Source organism: Apodemus sylvaticus, chromosome X (assembly GCF_947179515.1).
Source record: "Apodemus sylvaticus chromosome X, mApoSyl1.1, whole genome shotgun sequence".
In the NCBI taxonomy this organism is placed as follows: Eukaryota; Metazoa; Chordata; class Mammalia; order Rodentia; family Muridae; genus Apodemus; species Apodemus sylvaticus.
In genome coordinates this window covers 120,914,028-120,931,834 of record NC_067495.1, presented here as the reverse complement: position 1 = coordinate 120,931,834, position 17,807 = coordinate 120,914,028, and the positions used below count along the sequence as shown (strand labels likewise).

The 17,807-nt window shown below is 42.3% G+C and overlaps 1 pseudogene; it reads right to left on the bottom strand.

The window, feature by feature from the left end:
• Window positions 1-4,970: 4,970 nt before the first annotated feature.
• On the bottom strand, window positions 4,971-5,261 carry LOC127675642 (selenoprotein K-like; annotated as a pseudogene).
• Between the last annotated feature and the right edge of the window lie 12,546 nt (window positions 5,262-17,807).

The following is a 17,807-nucleotide window of genomic DNA, read 5'->3' as shown; positions in this document are numbered from 1 at the left end:
GGTTGTAAAAACAAGCCTTGAGCAAGCACAACACCAATACACATGTTAACATGGAAGAAGGAAATCTCATAGGGCCTCAGTCCTAGACAAAGAACTATAGGCAACCAAAAAGGGGTGGGTGGGAGGACAGGGGGAGAGAAGGGGGCTTACAGGACTTTCTGGGAGTGGGGGGGGCTAGGAAAGGGGAAATCATTTGAAATGTAAATAAAAAATATATCGAATAAAAAAAACAAAACAAACAAACAAACAAAAAAAACCCCTGCGAACAGGAGAACTAATCTTCCCTAGGGATGAGGCCCCCAATTGGTTATCAGTACTTACTCAATTGGCTATCAGCATCCGCTGGGCAGCCTTGAAATCATATGCACACAAGTAGCACTAAACGGACCCAGCAGGCTATAGCTAAATGTTTGTGCATTTATATTTCTGTGACAATAACAATGAGAAGAGAGCTCATGAATTCAGGAGGAATGGAAGGGGGATATGGGAGGGATAGAGGGCACTTTATAGCTGTGTGCTGGTCAATCTCAATGTTTTTGTCTATGATATAACAATGTGAGGAGCTTGTTGTGATAAACTTTTAAGAGTAATCAAATACATCACCTAGGAATATTGGTGAGTGGAACAGAGGGTGAGAGAGAAGTTTTTCTGCCTGAGTGGAGAGGCTCAGTAATACATAGCAGAGGATGAGAAAGAATGAGAGATTCCTACCCCATTACCCCTTTCCTTCTCTGGTTCCCCTTGGGTACCACCCTGCCCTGGGACATCCAGTTGCAGCAGGGTGGAGCACATCCTCTCTCACTGAGGCCCAACCAGGCAGTCCAGTTAGGGGAAGGGGATCCAAAGGCAGGCATCAGAGTCAGAGACAGACTCCACTCTAATTTAGGGGATCTACATGAAGACCAAGCTGCATATCTGCTACAAATTGTAAAGGTGGGTCTGGGAGGAGAGCGGGGCCTGCAATCAGGATGTAAAGTGAATGAATGAAATGAAATGAAATGAATGAATGAATGAATGAATGAATAAACAAACAAATAAATAGAAGAAAAATTTAAAAACCCAAATCAAATCAAAACAAAACAACAACAAAAAGGGAGATTCAGAAAACAACCAAGACAGACCTTAGAACTGTGCAGAAGAGCAGCCTAAGTAGGCAGGACCTGGGATCTGCAGAGCTCATTGGTGCAGCAAATAGTCTCTTCCAGGCCAGCATTTAGTTAAGGTGCAATGATTGGGCACCATCTTGCATTAGTCCTGTCTGCTTATATGGCCTCTGAGAGCTCCAGGTAGTAAGAATATGGTAAGAAGGTGCTCTTGAATACAAAAGATAGCCAATTCCTGTTCAGATTTCCCCCTCCCCTTCAGCAAGCAAGAGCTCTGGGAGTGGGAAGAGCAGTTGCCAGTGATTTTGTGTGGGATCTAAATTGCAGAATATCTGAGACTGAGGCAAAAGGTGCACACATCTCACCAACGCCTGCCCTGCAACACATATTGCTTCACTTCCACAGGTCTCGCCTCTGGTGGCACAAACTCTTGGTGCCACTAATGCTCAGATTAGACAGCAGCAATCTTGCTTTCCACCCAACCCAGTTCTGAGGGGAGCAGCCAAGAGTGACTTCAATAAGCTCTGCCCACAAGCGGTGTCCTCTGGTTGGCTAGGCAGGTGGGCCAAATGGGAGGACAGGCCAAGCAACACCTGTGAGGGATTTTTTTCTTAATTAGGTAATTTAAAGTGGGAAGACCCTCCCTAAATCTGGATCTTTTGAAGTGGAAAGGTCCACATTTACTGTGGGCCATGCCTTCTGGTGGCATTTGAGAAGATTCCTGTAATCTTGTTGGCAAGTTCATCTCTTCACTGGTATTAATAAATACATAATGTGAAAGAAACACCACCAGCTATATATCAAATAGGTGGTTGATATCTAGACTATATAAACTTTCTACAAACTAAGCACAAAAATCAGAGTATTCAAATAATAGATAAATGATCTGAATAGATTGTTCTCAAAAGGAGATATACAAGTGACCATTTAACCCTTGAAAAGGTGTTTGACATCCTTAGCCCTCACAGAAGTGCAATTTAAGATTATATTGAAATTCCATGTCACCCCAGTCAGGATGGATTGTACCAAGAAAATAAAGGATAAATGTGGATGAGGTTGTGGGGAAACAGGGGTCTTAAATGTTACTGATGGGGATATAGGTTAGTGTACTGATTCCCTTAACATTTTCCGGAAAATGAAATGATCAGGTAGAACAAGTCAGACTTAGAAAAACACATCACATATTTTAGATTCATAATGTGTTGTGTGCTTGCTTGCATTTGTGTGTGTGTGTGTGTGTGTGTGTGTATGTGTGTATCAAAGTAGATCAAATGAAAAGTGGGAGCATGAGAGAGGTCTTGGGCAGGATGAGAGTGAGCAATGGAATTCAGGTGTAGTGGAAACAGAGGAGCACTCAGCTAATTTTAAATGTCAACTTGACACAACCTAGAATCACCTGGGAAAAGAGATTTAATGAGGGATTATGTCAGGTTGGCCTGTGGGATGTCTGTGGGAGGTTGTCTTGATTGTCTTAACTGGTGTAGGAAGGCCTACCCTTTAGCTGAGTGGCATCTTCTCATTGGTGGCCCAGATGAAAGGCTATAGAATAATGAAAGCTTACTGCTTGTTTTCTGGCTTGGGGTTTGCTGTGCCTGCTGAGTTCATCTACTCTGTGGCTGCCACTATTGATCCTTTAATACTATTAGAACCAGCTTCTTCAGGCTTCCAACATGCCCTAAGGTGTGGTGGTTCTCAACCTTCCTAATGCTATGACTTTTTAATACCTCATATTGTAGTGACCTTCCCCCCAACAAAAATTTATGGGCAGTGCTACTTTATAACTGTAATTGTGTTACTGCTATGAATTATAATGTAAATATCTGTGTTTTCCTATGGTCTTAGGTGACCCCTGTGAAAGGGTAGTTTGACGCACAGGTTAAGAACCACTGCTCTACAGGAATCTTCCAGGCCAGGACTCTGCCAGGTGGGGACAATGGAGACACACAGCCTTATGGATCCAGCAACTACCATATTCTCAGCCTCTCTGATGTGACATCAGCTACTTAGATCATACTACATAAGTTAATCTAATAAATCCTTTTTGAATATATATTCATTATGTCAGCTCTTTTCTTCCAGAGAACCCTATGTGTTGTATGGAAAGAAGACAGAGACAAGCAAAAGAGCAGGAGAAATGGGGGCAAGGGAAACAAATAAGACGAACCTCTGTCTTCGTAAGCAACCCTAGCTTTGCCTCTGTCTCAAGTGTGAGGTCTTCAGAACAAGCTCCACAGCCATGGAGAAGCCTTCAGATTTCTGAACGGAAACCTTTGCTAGAAGTGGACTGTGTCACAGCGGCCTGGGGCACTAAGGGTGCATAAGCAGCAACATCTAGGAATTAGAAAGAGTGCACCTCTGGCCTCCACCCCATACACACTTGGTTTCCAGAAATCTGAGTTATGGCAACTTACACAGATGATTGTGACACTATGAGATGTGACCCATTTCTGTGGGGGGAAAGGAGTCGGGAGAAGTCCACATGAACTGAGAAACTTCTCCATAATCAGTGGAAAATCATCCTCCATGTTGTTCAGATTTCACATTTTGTGTTCAAGGGTGAGCGAAGATCCCGGGAAACAGACCCTAGAGTCTACCAAAGTAGAGAGAAGCCCAGGCTGTTATGGGCAAGCACAGAGCTGGGGCAAGTCCAATACTGACTGTGAAGATGGCAGGTGGTGTCTTTCCAGGAACGGAGACTAGAATAACTTCTCAGCATGGCGATAAGGTCAGGTACAGGCTAGGGAAACAGAAACGGGAGAAGCCCTAGTGAAGGAGAACTTTTAAGTTCACAGCATCTTACAGATACTGGAGAAAGGATTACTTTGGGGGGGGGGGGTGCTGGGTGAATGTGGGTCAAAGTGGTGTTAACAATCTTACACACTTGCCTGCTTCTGGCCACTCCCCAAGTTGGATTCCAGTAGGTCTTTATCTACCTCGTCTATCACAGCTAGGGGATAGCTTCCATAGATGTCCAGAGAAGGAGTAAGAGAGAGTAGTGGAGTAGGACAGGGAGGGGGGAGAGAAGGAAAGTTAGGGGGAGGGGGAGGGAGAGCAAGAAAGAGCCAGAGAGCCAAATACAGAGAGAGAGAGAGAGAGAGAGAGAGAGAGAGAGAGAGAGAGAGAGAGAGAGAGAGAAAGAAGAAAGCCAGGAAGAGATCATTGCCTAAGGCTTTGGAGGACAGCAGACTTGCCAGGGAGACAGATAGCACAAGGAGTTCAACTGAAAAGTAGATGAAAATCTGGAAAAAGTGAGCGAGGTCTCCTCTGGAAAGCAGTTCTCCACAAGGGAATTTGGTTTTTCTTCCAGTATCATTTAATAATAATCTTGCGCCATAAGGCTGTTGTACTCAGATTGCTCTCTCTTGTACTTGTGTGTGAGTGTGACAAGCAGACGCAAGAGTAACAGTGCTTTGTTTATCTTTTTTTTCCTCCTCTGTGTAGGGCCTCTTCCTCAGCTATAATTGGCTAATATGGTAAACTATAGGGCTGCCACTCAGGGTAACTCTTTTTTTTTTCAGGACTAAATACGGGGCCTTTATTTCTTTTAGATCAAAGATTTTGGATATGATCATATAAAGATGAAGATTCAAGTTTTGCAACCAAAAATATTTACTTCTTAAAACTATATTAATACTTTAGTAAACTATACAAAAGAGATAAGGAGACAACATATACATTTATAGAACTGTGTATCAGTCAGACCAGATCCTGCAGAGGGAATTCCCAGCAGGACCTCATTCTTCTGTGACGACACAGAGCAGTCCTTGTTTGGACACACACCATCTTCTGTGTGAGCCGCTCCTCACCTCCTGATGGCTTCCTTCTCCGCATGCGCATATCTAGCTGTCTGCTTCACAGAGCGGACATTTACCTTCCTCATCCGCCAGCCATCGGAGGAGGGCCGGGGCCACGAAGGTGATTGAGCAGATCCATTCCTAGTGGCGGGTTCCCCGGCAGCCCTCTTGTTATCCTATCTGGACTCAGAGGAGCTCCTGTGGACTCTTTTTCTTCACGTCTTGCTGAAGCAGAGTTTTGAAAAAAAAGAAAAAAAAACCCTACTAATTCTGCTATTCCCCAGAAGAAATCTGTTATGAAAGACAATCTCCACGGGGACCGATTCCAGCTGGGCAACACTTGACCATTTGAGATGTAAACCATCTTCCTTCCCAGGATACCTGCTTCCTAGTCCAGGATAACTCCTGCACTCCCAATTACACAGGAAGGGACAAAAATTGCTTAGAAAAGCAGCCAGTACTTTAGGAGGCAATAACAGTGCTTTAAATAAAAGATTTTTCTCAGGTTCAATAAAAACAGAGAAACATATGCTGTATTGATATATTGTGTGTGTGTGTGTGTGTATGTGTGGGTATAAACAATGTGTTTATATGCAACTTTAAAATTAAGTTTAAATGGTATAAAGAAAATGATGTCCAAAACAAAAGGAACATTTAGTGGGAAAAATAACATTGACTCATGTTATCCCAAATCCCTTTAATATTCAGTGTAATAGACAAGAGTTCAATTGTTTTATCTACTTTGGTGTCAGTGTGCTGCAACCTTATGCTTGAAGGACAGAAACATTTCAGTAACCTGTTTAGGAAACTGGGGGATATTGTTTCATAACATTCCAAAATTGGACAAGTGATATTTCTTTGGGGCTAGTTTCAATGTAAAGCCTAAGACTCTATGATAAAAATTTTGAATCCTTACGCAGAAAAAAAGGAAACTTGTAGTTAATCCTTATTTAAGATGCAGTTTTTACACATGCATGCTTTTGGAACATTGCGGATCAATATTTTAAAAATGTTACTTTACTGGGCCCTTTTCACCGGGCCCTGCAAATGTTGACATATGTTTATGATATAGATTAAGCATCATATGTGTTACTAGATATTACTAGACACCTGTGTTATGAAAGCTACAAAGGTAATAGTGGTAAATGTGTCAGATACGAGTGCTATCTGTACTTTGTTCCATTGTGGGCTCCCTATCTGGGGTGAATAGATGTCTGTGTTGTGTCATTCCAAGAAAATTTTTGTGACACAACAGTCTATATAGTGACTTCCATGTCAGTCAAGGCAATCCTGAGACAGTCAGCAAGACTATATCAAAAAACAACGAACAAGCAAACAGACAGACAGAAATTGCATGTGTGTGTATACATGTTTGTATGGTTGTGTGTGCATGTGTATACAGATTTGGACCCGAAACTCATCAATTTCACTAGGGCAGGCTGGCCAATAAGCTCCAGGGGCCTGCCTATGTGTGTCTGAAGGTATGAACACCATTTCCTGCCCCCATTTCATGTGGGTGAACAAGCTTTATAACTAACATAATCTCTTTGACACCTGAAAAGGTTTCCTTTTTTCTAAAATTATTGAATATTTTCAGGGTAGAGCACTACAATCCTCCCAAGCATGTCTGAAGTGTGAGCCAGGGAAGGAGAGAGATATGAATGCTTAGTTAACATTTTTGTTTTGCTCATCGCTGGACACTGGTTGATGCTATTCCCATTCAGGGTGTGTTTTCCATCTTTAGTCAAAACTTTCTGAAAAAAAAAAAACTTCTATACTTATACGCAGATGTATTCTATTTGTTTTCTTCCTAAGACAAGGTCTTACTATGTAGCCTTGGCCATCCTGGAACTCATTATGCAGATGAGACTGACTTCAAACTCACAGAGAGCCTCTTGCGTTGTCTTGACTAGTGGTTCTAAATCTAGTCAAGTTGTTGGTGAAGATTCATCATCATAATTATACAGTCCTTTTCAATTTTAACATATTTAGTTATTTTCCTCTACTGTTGCCTTGTCTATGACCTTCAATATAATAATGTATGATGTGGCAAGATGATATCCTAAGCAAGTTTATTTTTGCCTTCTTCCTAACATTAATGGAAATACCCCTAAAATTTCCCAATACTCTTAAGTACAGATGGCTTGGGAATCCCTTTTCATTTTTAAGCCCATTTCTATTCCTGATCCCAGTTCTTCACATTTGAATTCTCCTTAGTTCGAACAGTCTTTTTTAAAATATCTTGGGTCTGGGAAAAATCTTGCTAGAGAAAAAGGGGAGGAGCTGGAGAGATGGTTCTGTAGTTAAGAGCACTAGCTGCTCTTCCAGAGAATGTGGATTCCTTTCCTTGCACCCACAGGGCAGCTCACACCCCTCTGTGATTTCAGTTCCAGAGTATCCAATGACCTCTTCTGCTCTCCACATGCATCAGTCATGCTCGTGGTACACATAGATACCACATATATGTGGTATACATACGGGCAAAATACTCAAAACATTAAAAATGAATAAAAATTTAAAATCGATCATGTTCTCTATTTCAGGACTTTAAGAGTTGTAGGTCTACATAGTTAAATAATAGATATGAATCTAAAGTTTAATTTTAAAAATATAGTCTCCTATGCCAATCCCTTTCCAGAGACAGCTACATCTTGTACAGTGCCAGCCTCCTCCCTGAGGCATTAGGGTGAAAGTCAGAGTGAACAAATTTGAATGGATTGGGTGCCTGGTTGCCAGGGCGGCCTTCAACTCTGGAAAAGCAGGTATTTTTGCTGCCAATGACCCTTTCATTTATGTCCACTACGTGGTCTACATGTTCCAGTATGACTCTTCCCATGGCAAGTTCATGGCACAGTAAAGCTGAGGATGGGAAACTGCAAAATGTCATCAGTGGGAAGGCCGTCTCCATATGTCAGTCTCAAGATCCTCCTAATATCAAATGCTATCCAGAAGACTGTGGATGGTCCCTCTGGGACGCTGTGACATGATGGTTGTGGGGCTGCTCAGAACATCATCCCTGCATCCATTGGCACTGCCAAGGCTGTGTGGGCAAGGTCATCCCAGAGTTGAATGGGAAGCTCACCGGCATGGCCTTGTGTGTTCCTACCCATAGTGTATCATCTATTGTACATCTAACATGCCACCTGCAATTGAACCCTCGTCCTCTGCAAGAGCAACAAGTGCTCTTAACCACAGGTAGCAGTTGCCTCCCCTCCACTAGTAGTCAGCAAATTCAGGAGGTGAGGTGTGGTTGCACTAGCCATTCCTAATGCATAGTGGATTGATGACAGGCCTAGTCTTATGTGGGTTCAGTAGCTCATACTTTTTGAGGTGGAAAATTCAAATAACATAGCAGTGGCATTGGTGAGGGCCCCCTGTATAGCACTATGGTAGATGGTATGCATCATTATGAAAATATCACATTCTTAACCAGGAAGCTCAAGGACATGGAGAGGGACTAGACTTGTAACCTTTCAACTAGGCTTTCATGTTAAACTTTCTGTTGCTTCTCAATATCACCATGCTGGGAACAAAGCTTCTAAGACAGGGATTCTTGGAGAAATACTCAAGCCGTATTCAAACCATTGCATATGAATACAAAATTTGGATTTAATGTGAGTTTCATGAAATTACCTTGCCTACAGGTTATAAAAAAAATAGGTAAACTGTTGACCACAATTTCACAAGCCCAGGATACGTATTTCACAGAAGATGGGAGAACTCATACCACACCACCTTTATTTTCAGACATGTTTTCTTTGATTTGAGAACAATTTATGAATCCAATATTCTCATCATCCCCATTTGAGAGTTGAGAATGTCAAGGCTCGATGATCTCTATAAAGTAGTAGCTTTTAACCTTGGTTGTAAATTGGAATCATCCCCGGGGGCGGGGGTATTTTTTTTTTTTAAGAACATTGTGCTGCACTCAGAGAAGTTCTCACTTAATTGAATTAGAAGCACAGCTCTCAACACTGGATGGTTTTGTTTACCTTCCCCTAGGGAGCTATTTGGCAATGTCAAGAGATATTTTTGGTTGTACTGATGTAACATTGGCACATAGAGGGTAGACTCCAGCTATGCTTCTAAACAGTCAGAAAAGACAGCATAGCCCTGTCACACACAAAAAAAGACTTATCCAGCCTCAAAGGTTAATAGCACCAGAGTTCGGAATCACAAATGTATCAGAGGGGATGGAATACACCAAGAAAACTGCCTTGCAGACACAGAAGTACTGATGCACATATAAACTAAAAGACAAGTCCAAGTCACACCAAGTCCCAGTGCTGAGAACAAAAGTGGGCATGATTCTCCATCCTTATACCAGAAGGGCTGCCCAATTGACAACCCCTCAGAAAAACAAAATTAGTCTTCTCCAATGGAGACTCACTGAGTGTGCAAACCACACTTAGGGCAGGTCCCATGTCCAGCAGTGGATAAGCAATACAGAACTAACTTGATGGCATTTTTGAAGTTTTTGTTTTATAATGCTTTGTTTGGCCATTTAAAAAACATTACTGGTCTTTGCTTATATATTATGATTTCCAATTTTGTGTTCTTATGGTGTGTGGTATGTGTGTGTGTGTGTGTGTATTTGTTCATGATGAGAATATATTGTATGGATAAAGTTATTTTTAAAAACCAGGAAGGGGGACAACATTTGAAATGTAAATAAAGTAAACAATTAAAAATGCAGATGTAAGGTGGGACCCAGGCACTGATAGGAAAGGTTCTCCCAGTGAATTCCTACTTGGCAGTTTTCTCAGTGAGTGAGCAAGGCCTGACATGTGAGAACCACCAGGAGTTTTCTGAGAGGATTGCACGGAGAACATTTATTAGGGACTTAGGGACAGAAAGAAGCACGTGTTGGTGCCAGTCAGAGAAGAGCCTCACATCCCAGATAAGGAAGAAGAGGCTTATATGCTAATATAGACTGTGAACCATTGCCAATCAAAATGTAGCAGGACTTCCTTAGAAACAAAACCACATGCAAAAATACCAGTACTGTGTAAACAATTATGTTAAGACTTAGGCTGAAACCTGGTGTGGTGGCACATTCCTGTCTTCCCAGCCATCAGGATTGAGTCACCAGGCTTTTCAGTGTGAGGTTTGACTAGGATATGCACTGAAACATCCATAGAGGGGGTTGGGAGCAGGGGGGGGGGTGAGGGGGAGGAGAAAGGAGGAGAGAGGAGAAGGAAGGTGAGGAAGAGAGGGAAGAAAGGAGTGTGGGGGAGAGAAGGAAGGAATCAAAACATTGGTGGCTGGCACCAAAATTTTGGATGATTTATCTTAATGACTTTGTTTGTTCCATGTGGTTCTGAATGCATGCCAAGGTTATTTGGCAGGGTAATGGAGACCACAGTCAAGATGGCTACAGTCATCTTAGTGATAACTTGTACAGTTCATATCAGCAGACAACTGAAATTTCAAGAAAAGAAAACTGCACCTTTTCTTTGGCATCTTTTTTCCCCTTGTCTACTCTGCAGAGTAATATTGAGGGCACCAAAGGTTTTGATAATGCTGTCATTGGTAGGTGGGAGGTTTGAGTACATTTACTTGAGTGGTTCCTGGTCCCAAATATTTGGGAAACGGCTTGAAGGGAGGATTGTGGAAGGCTCTGAGAAAAGGTGCAGTTTCTGGTGCTTTCTAAAGGAAATGCATGTGTGAAGATGCCAGAGGTAGATATATGGAGAAAGAGTCAGAACTATATGCTGTTTTCTAGTTCAGGCTAATGAGATGGGGTTAGGCCAGAGAGCATAAGTGGAGGTTAAATAGAGCGTGCAGAAAGCACTCCAGAGAGATGCTGGGCAGATTCATAATGTGAGGATTCCAAATAATATATTGCCAAGGTAGAAGGAAAACGCTATGTGGAAACATTTCCAAAGGTTCTTTGACTAACTACTACTTTGAAAACCTACCTACTGTATTTGTTAAAAATAAAGATTTTGAGGTCTGGCTGAGGTGTGTGTGTGTGTGTATGTGTGTACTTGTATGTGGAGGCCAGAGGTTATCTCTGGGGGTTGCCATTGGAAGTCTTTCTTCATTCTTTTCCACCTTATTTAAAACTTTTATTTATGTTTGTGTTTTGTAAGTATATTCTGTGTGTATATTGAGTATGCAGAGAGGCTCAAATAGGACTTCCAGATCCTCTGAAGCTCCAATCACAGTCAGTGTCCCAACATGGGAACTGGGTACTCTGGAAAAGCAGCAAGTGCTCTTGACCTGCTAAGCTATCTCTAACCTCTTCATTATCTGACAATTTCATACACATATACATTAATTTTGGACACGCAGCCCCATTGCAGATTCTTATCCATCCCTCTTTCCTATTGAAATCCCCTTTCCTAATAAGCCCTCTCCTAATTTAATGTTATTTGCTTTCATTGAATTTAATTATGATTGCCTGCATGAGCATGAGTGATTTGTATGTGTGATCCTCAGTGGTGTAGCCACTGATTTGTCCCTATTACTTTTTGAGACAAACTCTCTGTGAATGGGAACGATGCTGATTTGGCTACTCTGGCTGTGCAGAAAGCCCAAGGGATCCTCCAGTCTCTGTCTTTCCTATAGCCACCCACGGCTACATTCGAACAGGTTACCAGGTTCCCTGAAAGGAAAGCTGAGGATAGAAACAGCATGGCGGGATGGCGAGAGAAACATGGAGCCAAGATAAATTTCTTGTTCAAGGCTCAAAGTTTGTTGGGGGGTCTCCAAATATATTGGCGAGGGAAGACCCTTCTTCCAAAGGCTGGAAACAGGTCTGCAGAACTGGTTCGCTTGCTCTGCAGGAGGCTGGCATCAGGTGGCTAGTGTATCTCAGGAAGCTGCAGGTCCTTGGAGAACAAAGGGATAGAGCTACACCCTAGTTGTAGTGGCTAGCAGAGTTCTGAAATTCCTGCTCAAAGACTGGGGGGAGGGCACACTTTCCTGTGCTGGGATTACAAGCTACCAAAGCATCATCGGTCAACCTAACACACATGGAACCTGGAGAGATGGAACATTAATTGAAGAATCATCTGCATTCAATTGACTCATGGTCCTAGCTGTTGGGCATTTTATTTATTGCTAATTGACATGGGAGGGGCCAGCCACTTCTGCCCCTGGCAAGGTGATTGCTGTCTACAAAAATAGCTGAGCAAGCCAATCAAAGAGAGACAGTAGGAGCCAGGGTCCAGCCTAGACACAGGATCCAGGCTCAGAGTTCTTAACTGGAAGCAGGGATATCTGGAAGGCGCATACTAAATATACACAGACTACTTTTTGGGTACAAGCTGACAGGCAATTTTTCAAGGCTTAAAGTTTCTCTTCTCTCTCACTCTCTTCTCTCTCGCCCATTCGCTCGCAGCTTGAGACTGCACACACTCTGCATTCTCGTGCACACTCTGCATTCTCCTGAACACTCTGCATCCTCCTGTGCATTCTGCATCCTCCTGCACACTCTGCATCCTCCTGCACACTCTGCATTCTCCTGCACACTCTGCATTCTCCTGCACACTCTGCATTCTCCTGCATACTCTGCATTCTCCTGCACACTCTGCATCCTCCTGCACACACTGCATTGTCCTGCACACTCTGCATTCTCCTGCACACTCTGCATTCTCCTACACACTCTGCATTCTCCTGTGCACTCTGCATCCTCCTGTACACTCTGCATCCTCCTGCACATTCTGCATTCTCCTGCACACTCTGCATTCTCTTGTGCACTCTGCATTCTCCTGCGCACTCTGCATTCTCCTGTGCACTCTGCATTCTCCTGCACACTCTGCATTCTCCTGTGCACTCTGCATTCTCCTGCACATTCTGCATTCTCCTGCACACTCTGCATTCTCCTGTGCACTCTGCATTCTCCTGCACACACTCTGCATTCTCCTGCACACTCTGCATTCTCCTGCACACTCTGCATCCTCCTGCGCACTCTGCATCCTCCTGCACACTCTGCATTCTCCTGCGCACTCTGCATTCTCCTGTGCACTCTGCATTCTCCTGCGCACTCTGCATTCTCCTGCGCACTCTGCATTCTCCTGTGCACTGCATTCTCCTGCACACTCTGCATTCTCCTGCACACTCTGCATTCTCCTGCGCACTCTGCATTCTCCTGAGCACTCTGTGTTTTCCTGCGCACTCTGCATTCTCCTGCACCCTCTGCATTCTCCTGCACACTCTGCATCCTCCTGCACACTCTGCATTCTCCTGCACACTCTGCATTCTCCTGTGCACTCTGCATTCTCCTGCACACTCTGCATTCTCCTGCGCACTCTGCATTCTCCTGCACACTCTGCATTCTCCTGTGCACTCTGCATCCTCCTGCGCACTCTGTGTTCTCCTGCATACTCTGCTTTTCTCCTGTGCACTTTTCTTTTCTTGCACTCTCTCGCTCATACACACCTCTGTGTGTTCACCTTTCACTCACACACACACTCTTCACACACATCTCTCTCTCTCTCTCTCTCTCTCTCTCTAACACACACACACACACTGCATGCACTCTCCTCTCACTCACACACACTCTTCACACACATCTCACGCATACACACCACATGCACTCTCTCACTCACACACACCCACTCTTCACACACACCTCACATTCTCTCTTCACTCACTCTTCACATGCTCTTTTCATGCTCTCCACATTCGCTCTCTCACTCGCTCTTCACGTGCTCACTACTCGTTCTTTACATGCTCTCTAATGCTCTCTGTATGCTCTCTACATGCTCTCTACATGCTCTATACCTGCTCTCTCCATGCTCTCTGCATGCTCTCTACATGCTCTCTGCATGTTCTCTACATGCTCACTACACTCTCTCTACATGCTCTCTACTCGCTTTCTACATGCTCTCTTTATTCTCTCTATATTCTTGCTACATTCTCTCTACATTCACTCTGCATTCTCTCTTGCCTTCTTCTTGCACCAGTCTTTTTATTGATACTCCAAAAGCAGATTTAAAAAAAAGACATTGTATAATTGTTGCCAAATCAAATTCAAAAGAATAACCAAGTCCCACAAAGAATCAAGAATTACAATTGTTCCCCAAAGTTTCAAGCTTCCCTATTCCCAGGCCTATATCCAAAATAATAATAATCACAAACTTATCATTATCTAAACTTTAACTTTAACTTATACTTTAGAGCTCAGAACTCTCAGGCCAGCTACTTGAATTTTCCTATGAAGCTCTAATGATAAATGACATGGGCAAAGCTGCCAGGCAGTGGCCAGAAAGAATCAAGTTAACCCTTAACTCGGTAGTTCCCCTAGCTTTCTGCTTCTACACATTGCACACAATGACTCTCCTAAGAGTCCCAGTGTTTTGACTTAGTTTTACTAATCTAAGATTTAACATATTCTATACTTGCTTATCCAGGAACCACTCTCAAATGTTGTACAGAACTTATTTCATAACTTTAATCGTGTTTTTTTCTTTCTTTGGGGTCCCAATGTTGGCTTTAATTCATTTTCTAATAATTTCATCAAACTTTCTTTGCAAGTCAAGCACTAATCTGGAACTACCATTGTGCAGTCACTGCATTGTTTCTAAGATGAGAACACATAGCGTGCACCTGGGCCATTAGGACTGTGCTGTGCTGTGTCCTCAATTTTTAATTGTTTAAGAATCATTACATCAGGGAACATCTAGTTTCAGAGAATTCGCCAGACCATAAGGAGAAAGAAGTAAGAAAGTCAGATAGAATAATTATGCACACCAAGGCCAACTGAAAAACAGTCACGCACAAATGAAATCTACACAGCTGTCGTCCAGGGCTAAGGTTAGGAGAAATGGGAACAACTGTTGTTACAAAGAGCGGCTGTGGGCTACTGAGATGTCTCCATCCTGGCCTCCTGCAGGCTGTCCCTGTCATTGTTTGCTGTCCCCAGCAAGTAGGCAGTATTGCTCCATGATTTCTACAAGTTCTTGCCTTGAGTTTTTGCCTTGACTTCTTGCAATGATTGACTATAACTTGTAAACCAAAAGGATCCTTTCTTTTTTTTTTTATTCAATATAATTTATTTACATTTCAAATGATTTCCCCTTTTCTAGCCCCCCCACTCCCCGAAAGTCCCGCAAACCCCCTTCTCTTCCCCTGTCCTCCCACCCACCCCTTCCCACTTCCCCGTTCTGGTTTTGCTGAATACTGTTTCACTGAGTCTTTCCAGAACCAGGGGCCACTCCTCCTTTTTTCTTGTACCTCATTTGATGTGTGGATTATGTTTTGGGTATTCCAGTTTTCTAGGTTAATATCCACTTATTAGTGAGTGCATACCATGATTCACCTTTTGAGTCTGGGTTACCTCACTTAGTATGATATTCTCTAGCTCCATCCATTTGCCTAAGAATTTCATGAATTCGTTGTTTCTAATAGCTGAATAGTAGTCCATTGTGTAGATATACCACATTTTTTGCATCCACTCTTCTGTTGAGGGATACCTGGGTTCTTTCCAGCATCTGGCAATTACAAATAGGGCTGCTATGAACATAGTAGAACATGTATCCTTATTACATGGTGGGGAGTCTTCTGGGTATATGCCCAGGAGTGGTATAGCAGGATCTTCTGGAAGTAAGGTGCCCAGTTTTCGGAGGAACCGCCAGACTGATTTCCAGAGTGGTTGTACCAATTTGCATCCCCACCAGCAGTGGAGGAGTGTTCCTCTTTCTCCACACCCTCTCCAACACCTGCTGTCTCCTGAATTTTTAATCTTAGCCATTCTGACTGGTGTAAGATGAAATCTTAGGGTTGTTTTGATTTGCATTTCCCTAATGACTAATGAAGTTGAGCATTTTTTAAGATGTTTCTCCGCCATCCGAAGTTCTTCAGGTGAGAATTCTTTGTTTAACTCTGTACCCCATTTTTTAATAGGGTTGTTTGGTTTTCTGGAGTCTAACTTCTTGAGTTCTTTGTATATATTGGATATTAGCCCTTTATCTGATGTAGGGTTGGTGAAGATCTTTTCCCAATTTGTTGGTTGCCGATTTGTCCTCTTGATGGTGTCCTTTGCCTTACAGAAACTTTGCAATTTTATGAGGTCCCATTTGTCAATTCTTGATCTTAGAGCATACGCTATTGGTGTTCTGTTCAGAAACTTTCTCCCTGTACCGATGTCCTCAAGGGTCTTCCCCAGTTTCTTTTCTATTAGCTTCAGAGTGTCTGGCTTTATGTGGAGGTCCTTGATCCATTTGGATTTGAGCGGATCATTTCTTCCTTGAAGTTGCTTTTGGTTGTGGTGTCTAACACAGCAAACGAGGACATAGGAAAACTTTGCCTTACCTGGCATTTAATGTGGCTGCTAGGGATCCAAACTCAGGCTCTCATGCATATATAGCAAGCACTTTACCAACTGAGCCATCACTCCAGTCCCTGCTGAGAAGTTTGAATGAAGCGTGTAGTAAGACCTCAGGATATGTACATTTAACAGGTTTTGCAAATGTTTCTGATCTATACTGAAGTTTGAGAAACACTGGTATAGGCGGAATACTGGCTATGCCTGGAAGATGATCAAGTTGTCATTGTAATATGAAATACAGGCATCCCTTGCCTTAGGAAAGAATGTCTTCCCCAGAAGTGTCAGTTAATAGAGGGTTTTCAGTTTTTTTCTTTTGTTGTAATTGCACCAGTGGGAATTATCACTTACTAGAAGTCAAAGTTTAAAGCTTGTACAGAGAGAATGTTCACACTCTACTAAGCTCTAAAAATTGTTTCGGTGGTCTAGTCTCTTATAATCAGTAGTAGCTCTTTCATTGAAGCTAAACAAACTATGGGGATTCACAATTGATTGTTGTACCTACCGACTTCTGCAGTTCTTTAGCAGGTTTGACTTTTGCCAAAATGTTTTATGTCAAATTTAAGTTTAGAAAACAGAGTGAATTGGGTTTAATTAATTTTGACAACCATGATAACATGCTTGTTATGATTATATAAATGAGATTTTCTTTTGTGGCTTCCATATCAGTTGTATCTCATGATTAAAACAAAGATTTCACATTGGGGCAGGAATATGCTGGTTAGATGAGTAACATTAAGTACGAAATTATGTTGTGCTGGGTGCATTTGCATTTTATACAAAGAACAGACTCAGAGTCTAATTATTCAAGTCTCTGATTGCTTTGTCATTCACAGTTTTGATAAATGGTTTAAACATTTAATGAATTGATAATTTGCTATTGAGTCAATGAATTGCCACATTGTAAACTTTACTTCTGAAAATCTGAAGATTAGTTGGATTCTCATTCTTTGCATTATTTAACAGTGTATGTATAATTGTTCTATTTTTTAAAACTGCCCTTAATCACTTCCACTTGATTTGATAAGGCCTTTGCCTGCTCTCTGGAAGATTTTCATTTTGACAGGATGATAATAGTACATGGCATAATGAAATTACCATAATTCCAGTAGAGGAGAATAATGCCTTTATAGTGTGGAGATGTAGAGTCTCTATTTAGAAAATTCAGTCAGAGGGCAAATGAAATGCCTTTCCAGCTTGTTGCCAAATTATCCATTCATGAAAGCCCATGTCAATCCACAATGTTCTCAGTGTAAGGGAATCTAGGAGAATATAGAATTGAATTTTAAGATTGCAAAAGCTGGGAGGAATTTGGAAGTGCTCAAACTCAAATGTCTCAAAGCACCAGGTAATTATCATAAATGAGTGACAAGCAAGAGATTGCAATTAAAGAGGGATTCTTACTCCATTGCTTGGTGGGGAAACATGATCTTGGTGTTCGCAAGTATTCTGATTTTGAAAGAGATGTCTCTGAGGAGTGTTGTCCATGTGTACCTGGCAGTTGACTCTCCTGACCAGTCTTGAAAGTGAGCACTGACAGGTTATTTCTTTTGAATGTCCCAAGAGAAAATGGAATTTGCATGTTGGTAGTAGGACAGAAAGAGGCTGACACAGAGATGGAGCCGACTTATGTAA